The 6,000-nt window shown below is 39.5% G+C and overlaps 1 protein-coding gene across 8 annotated transcripts in view; it reads left to right on the top strand.

The window, feature by feature from the left end:
* The window catches only part of LOC106877926 (uncharacterized), a 452,094-nt gene that overhangs the window by 70,088 nt on the left and 376,006 nt on the right, over positions 1-6,000 (top strand). The gene's annotated exons all lie outside the window — the stretch shown is intronic.

Genomic DNA, 6,000 nt, shown 5'->3' with positions numbered 1-6,000 from the left:
TATACATATATATATACATATATATACATATATATACATTTATAGGCGCAGGAGTGGCTGTGTGGTAAGTAGCTTGCTTACCAACCACATGGTTCCGAGTTCAGTCCCACTGCGTGGCATCTTGGGCAAGTGTCTTCTACTATAGCCTCGGGCCGACGGAAACTGAAAGAAGCCCGTCGTATATATATGTGTATGTATATATATGTGCATGTGTGTTTGTGTTTGTCCCCCTAGCATTGCTTGACAACCGATGTTGGTGTGTTTATGTCCCCGTTCGGCAAAAAGAGACCAATAGAATAAGTACTAGGCTTCCAAAGAATAAGTCCTGGGGTCGATTTGCTCGACTAAAGGCGGTGCTCCAGCATGGCCGCACTCAAAAGAGTAAAAGAGTATATATCTATCTATCTATCTATATATATATATATATATATATATATATATATATATATATATATATATACATATGCACACACGCACATTCTTTCGTTAAATTTAGTGTATCGCTATTTCACACACATAGTTTGTGTTGCTCACGCTCTCATACTCTTTCCCGCGCTCTTTCATACGATTTCACTGTTTCACTTTCTCGCTCTCACGCACGCACTTTCTATCTATCTAGTTCTTTCTTTCTCCTCTCTCTCTCTTTCCCTACCCCCTCTTTCTTTGTACACCATACATTTTCTCCCTCAATTTCTTTACTTACTCTCTCTCTCTCCCGTACGCACACACGTTTTCCTTCTCTCTATCACACACTTAACTTTCTCTCTTTCTCTTTATCATTTCTTTTCTTTCTCCCGTTGATGTTGATTTTTTAAAAATATTTTTACACTCACCAACACGTTAGAAATTCGGAAACAAAGCGATACCCCAGCATGGCCAGAGTTCAATGACTGAATCAGGTGAAAGATAAGCATCTAACTCCTCTCTGCTTCTATCTATCTATCTATCTTTTTTTTTGGCCCCTACCGATCTCTTTTGATAGGATTTTTTTATTTTTATTTTACCTTTTTTTATTTTTAAAGAAAAGCTCTACAGTTGTATTTGTCCCCTCTGCGTGCAGCCCTGTGTGGCTAATAAAAGAAAGATATCTATCTATCTATCTGTCTGTCTATCTATCTATCTATCTATCTATCTATCTATCTATCTATCTATCTATCTATCTATCACACTCACACACACACATACACACACGCTCTTTTTGTGAATTTTCCCCCCTAACATATCGAAACACCTATATATTCTTTCCAAAAAGTACCATAAATCTCTCATTAGTCTTATATCTCCCCCAAATCAAGTATAACGTTATATAACATTACGGTTAAACAACATTTTGTGTGCATTGCCACACCTGAACTTCGCTAACTACAAACTATTATATAACAACGGTCAATTGATAGCATAAATTTGTAACTGCTACACAAACATTATCCTTTTTTACTCTCTCTATCTATCTGTGTTTCTATCTATCTATCTCTCTTACTCACTCACTTTCACTCTCTCACAACACACAAATGTGTGTGTAATGACGCCCTAATGTCTCCATCTCTTCTCGTAACGTCTGCTCGTTTCTCTCTCTCATTAAATCTGCTTTCTCTCTCTCTCTCTCTCTCTCAGTTTGTTTCTCTTTCTCTCTTATTTTCTCCTTATTAATTCTCTTTCCCTCTCATATCTGCCTGTTTCTCTTCTCCTCTTTTTCTTTCCCTCTAGTTGTCTCTCTCTCCCTCATATTACTCGCTTCTATCTCTCTCCTCCCTTTCATATTATTTATTTTCGTCTTTCTCTCTCCCTCTTTCTCATATTATTCGCTTCTTTCTCTCTCCCTCCTTCTCATTACGCCCGGCTTCTCTCTCTCATTATACCTACCTGTTTTTCTTTCCCTATTATATCTGCTTCTTTCACTCTCCCCTCCCTCATTTCGTCTGCTTCTTTCTCTCTCCCTCAATATTTCTGTATTTCTCTCTCTCTCACCCTCTCATAAATATCTCCCTGTTTTTCTCCCCCCCCCCCACTTCATTACGCTTTGTTATTTCTCTTTCTCCCTTCTCTCATAAATTCTGCTTCTTTCTTTCTCCCACCCCCTCATTATATTTCCTTATTTTCCCCTCTCTCTCTCTCTCTATCACCTTCCCTGAATATCTGTTTGTATCTCTTCCCTCACCTCATAAATTTCTATCTTTCTCCCCATCCCTCTCTCACTTTCTCTCTATGTCTCTCTAACATTCTCTCCCTCTCTACTATCACCCGTCTCTCCCTCATTCTATATACTTATCTCCCATTCTTTACATGTCTCCCTCTCTCTCTCTCTTCCATTCATTACATGCCCCCCTCTCTCTATTTTATAGCTGCCCGTTTCTCTTCCTCTCTCATAAAATTTGCTTGTTTCTCTCTCCTCTTACCTCATAACGTCTGCTGGCTTCTCTCTCCTACCCCCTCTCACTCTCTCTCTCTCACACACTCTCTCTCTCTCACACACTCTCTCTCTCTCACACACTCTCTCTCTCTCACACACTCTCTCTCTTTCAATCCCTCGCTGTGTATTTAACTATTTACATTGTCCCTCTCTATACATCATTCAATCACTTTCCATCTGCATTCTAAAACCCTGCTACCGTTCAGTTATGTCTCTTAGTACTTCGCTACTTTGTTTCCTTCTCTTTAATTACCACCACCACTATCACACACACACACACACACACACACACATACACACATTTCACTCGCTCTCTCTCTCTCTATCTCTCTCTCTCTCTCCCTCTCTCACCTCCCCATGTGGTAAGAAGCTTGCTTCCCAACCACATGCGTCCGAGTTCAGTCCCACTGCGTGGCACCTTGGGTAACTATCTTGTACTATAGCCTCAGGCCGACCAAAGCCTTGTGAGTTGATTTGGTAGACGGAAACTGAAAGAAGCCCGTTGTATATATATATATATATATATATATATATATATATTAATAGTAATGCTAAGGCAACAAAAGAATGAAAGAGACCTCGATATTATGTAAATAGAGGAATTTATTTGTAATATAATATGTGACAATTATTCGGTTGCCATAATAAAACTCCGAGTTTCAGATGTCGGGGCAGAATCTCGGAGTTTTATTATGGCAACCGAATAATTGTCACATATTATATTACAAATATATGTATGTGTGTGTGTGCACACACACACTCACACACACACATATAATGAGCTAAGAGGAACTCTGCGTGACCTGTGGCACTCAAATGAACAACAGACAAATGCAGGTATAGTAAATATCATATAACAAAAACGATTGATTTAACAAAATCATCTCCGCCTCTAGAGGACGTGTTACACACAAACACGCACGCACGCGTGCAAGCAAGCAATATCGGATAGTCAGCCTAATAGCAAAGAATGCATCAGGGTTGGTATCGGAATAGTTAAAGTTTGTAATTTGGCGATTATATGGTATCAGCTAAGCGTGATGTTTTTTTAGTTGCCATGTATTAACAATAACAGACTATATCATTCCATATACATTTTACTGTACTATAGGTATTTAATGTTCTAATTTTGTTCGTGGAAATACCTATACCTTTATACACTCACACACACACACACACACACACACACACACACACACACACACACACATACACACACACACATCTCGACAAACACCGTGAGTTGTTGCTTCAGTTCAGCTGCTGCCTGGAGTTGTGGAATCTATCGTTTTTTAATTTCAAAGTGACGTATACTTCCCTCCTTACGGCAGTTGAACTATTCAAATCTCCTGTGAACTCTTTTGATTTTACGCTATCGGTGCAGATCCTCAACACCAATTCTGGGTTTAACCCTTTCTTTTCGATGAATTTGATGATAGAAAAGAACATGATGAGCAGACAGCTTGCTGTTTATCCACTGTGAAGTGTTTTGTGGGCAGAAGTGTGTGTATGAACTGTTATGAGCGGTAGATGACCCGTCAGATAGGCGAATGGTTGCTTTAAGGTTTAAACATTTTCACGAAAATAAATCAAAATTTGTTTAAATTTTAATCTTCATCTTTCTACCTTTTGTTGTTGTTGCTATTATTATTGGCGAACTGACAGAATCGTTACTGTGACGGACGTAATGTTTAGCGTCATTTAGTCCGTTAAAGACGAATTCTGAGTTTAAATTCCGCCGAGATCGACTTTGCCTTTCGTTCTGTCGAAGTCGATAAAGTAAGGGCCAGTTAAGTGCTGGGGTCGATGTAATCGTCTTACCCCCTCCCCAAAATTGCTGGCCTTGTGACAAAATTTGAAACCCTCGTCATCATTATTATTACTTATTTCTTTATTGCCCATACGGGGCTAAACATAGAGGGGACAAACAAGGACAGGCAAAGGGATTAAGTCGGTTATATCAACCCCAGTGCGTAACTGGTACTTATTTTATCGACCCCGAAAGGATAAAAAGGCAAAGTCGACCTCGGCGGAATTTGAACTCAGAACGTAACGGCAGACGAAATACCGCTAAGCATTTCGCCTGGCGTGCTAACGTTTCTGCCAGCACACCGCTGTTATTACTATTAACGCAGGTTAGCTGGCAGAATCGTTAGCACGCCAGACAAAATGCTTAGCGGTATTTCATCCGTTTTCACGTTCTCGGTTCAAATTCTGTCGAAGTCGACTTTGCCTTTCATCCTTTCGGGGGTCGATGAAATAAGTACTAGTTACGCACTGGGATCGATGTATTCGACTTAATCTTTTTCCCAAAAAATTTTGAGGCCTTTTGCTTCCAGTAGAAAAGATTATTATTATTATTATTATTATTATTATTATTATTATTATTGAGTGAGAGAGCAGTGAATGCCATCAAAGTGACACTGGGGTACAAATATACGAAGCCCATTATACCCATCATGACCACCCGTCTGAGCTGGCAGAATAGTTAGCACGCAGGGGAAAATGCTTTGCGGCATTTTGTCCATCTTTACATTCTGAGTTCAAATTTCGCCGAAGTCCACTTTGCCTTTCGTCCTTTCGGGCTTGATGAAATAAGTACCAGTTACGCACGGAGGTCGATGTAATCGACTAATCCCCTCCGCCAAAATTTCAGCCCTTGTGCCTTTAGTAGAAAGGATGATTATTATCATTATTATTATTGAGAGAGCAATAGATGCTATCAATATGACACTGGAGTACAAGTATACGAAGCCCAATATATCTATCATGACTACCCGTCTGATAAGGGTACACCAGGCACATGCATCACAACCATATATGTACGCAACATGATGATCTCATATCGAGATAGACAGTGCATGACCTCGCAGGTGGAGCCCAGTTAGAATTTTCTTCAGGTCGAGTAGCCCATCCCGCTCAGAAGGTCACTCAATAAGGATTTTCAAGAATGTCGAACGACACTCCCATGTTTCTTGAGGTGAATTATTCAAATCCCAAAAAATTCCTCTCAACACATCGCTATGATGCTCCCCCACCACTAAGGGACATGTTCATTTAGTTAAGGTCAAACAACTAACAAGCAAATCTGTGGTATTGAGTAGAATATTTGTTGTAGCCCATCTTTTATACCAAGATAAAGCATGTACATAACACTTTCAATCAGTTAAGATCGGAAGCCATGAGAGCCACTGCCTGGTACTGCATCCGGGCATTTCATTATTATTATTATTATTACTTTTAATCTGCATGTTTGTTATAATCACTTGCCGAGACACACCCAGTGTCCTAGGGCGAGTGAAGGATAGGAGATTTGACAGTATGACTGAACTTTATTGTTATTATTCGATAAATTAAGTACCGGGGAAACACTGGGGTCGATGTAATCGACTAGTCCCCTCCCTCAAAATTCAGGCCTTGTGCCTTAAGTAGAAAGGATTATTATTATTATTATTATTATTATTATTATTATTATTATTATCCACCTTGTGGTGGATTGAGACTGTATCTGAGACTGTATTATCTAATGCAGGGGTTTTCAAACTTTTTGACTTGCGGACCCCTTTATATTTCAGGCTTTACCTTAGGGA

The sequence above is a fragment of the Octopus bimaculoides genome, chromosome 6 (assembly GCF_046866305.1).
Source record: "Octopus bimaculoides isolate indiv1 chromosome 6, ASM4686630v1, whole genome shotgun sequence".
Classification (NCBI taxonomy): Eukaryota; Metazoa; Mollusca; class Cephalopoda; order Octopoda; family Octopodidae; genus Octopus; species Octopus bimaculoides.
Note: the sequence above shows the minus strand (reverse complement) of the source record. Positions and strands in the feature narration are given on the sequence as shown.